Below are 1537 nucleotides of genomic sequence, written 5' to 3' on the forward strand. Positions count from 1 at the left end.
AGGAGGAGGAGGAGGAGGAGGAGGAGGAGGAAGGGGAAGAGGAGGAGGAGGAGGAGAATGATGATGAGCAGCACAGGACTGCGCGCCAGAGGTCATTACCACGCGAGCCCCCGTATCATGCGCGCATGCGCAGACGTGGTCGAGGTCACCTGCATGTCCGCACGTCTACACGTCCGCCCACCAGCAATGTGGGCCGGGCTGTTTAAAAGCGAATGTTGCGTTGCCTTGTGTTGTGTTGCGCTGTGTTGTGTTGTGTTGTGTTGTGTTGTGTTGTGTTGTGTTGAGTTGTGTTGTGTTGTGTTGTGTTGTGTTGTGTTGTGTTGTGTTGTGTTGTGTTGTGTTGTGTTGTGTTGTGTTGTGTTATGTTGTGTTATGTTATGTTATGTCACGCCATGTTATGTGTGATTTTAAATATTATGTTATGTCAGGTTATGATAGCTTATTTTAGTTTCTGTTAGTTTGTGTGCACTCGATACTATTAACCACTGTTATTAATTGTTAAAATTAATCGAGACAATTTTATCCACGCGGAATAATATAATGTAATATGGTGTGATATCAGATTTATCATAGATATCCTGGTGATATTATGTAATTTCATGAATAAAATCTAAGATAATGGGTTGATTAAACAACAACGCGGCGTAAACGGCGTATCGGCATACATTAACCGCATGCAGGTTCAGGTTCGGCACGGTGTCGTACGCCTGCGACATATGTTCCCGCACAGAAACTAGCGTTGACAGTTCGCGTACGCAAACGCGTCGACTGCTCTAGTATAACAGGTAACCGGTCGTCGTTACGGCCGCTAGATGACGAATGCAGGCTAATGCGTTTTCCCCGTGGCTGTTTAGGTGGTCGTTAGTCCACCGTCGACCTGTTTGACGGCCTACGACCTGAGAAAACAATGCATCAATCCAGCTATTGCCGCAAGTCTGCTACACATGCTCCGCAGGAACCAACGTAAGTTCATGGCCCGTTCTCAGAAACATCGAAAGTGACTGATTACATTAATAACTAGTGGCTAGGATGTTTCTGGCAGTAAGCCCTTTGTCACGCCATGTGGAAACGGGATAGATAAAAAAGACCGAGTTCCTTTACATTCTGATTGCATGAAAAGGAATTGCGTACATTGCTGAGGAACCTCTCGCTTTAAGTATGAATTTAAACCTAACTCCTTTAAAATAATATCAGAATTCCCCTCTTTTCTGTGTTTTGTATTAATTAACGGGCGATAGGTGGAAAATTAGGAAAGTAAAGTTAACGATTTAAATATAAGAGCAGAGAATTAGAGAATACGCACTGGGGAGTTTACGCATTTTCTCCGCTGTGTGTTGTGCCGCTATTGCCAGAGAACAAACTGCAGTATAATATTCACAATCTCCCTGATGCTACTAACGGTCACAAAAAATGTCCCACGGCAAGAAATTTGATGGGATTTTGTGCATCACACAGGTTACAACAATGACGACGATGGCGAAGAGGAAGATAAATACCATGGTTACCGTCATGAAGAGGACGATGAAGAAGATAAATA

Source organism: Priapulus caudatus, unplaced genomic scaffold, assembly GCF_000485595.1.
Source record: "Priapulus caudatus unplaced genomic scaffold, Priapulus_caudatus-5.0.1 Scaffold347, whole genome shotgun sequence".
Lineage (NCBI taxonomy): Eukaryota > Metazoa > Priapulida > Priapulimorpha > Priapulimorphida > Priapulidae > Priapulus > Priapulus caudatus.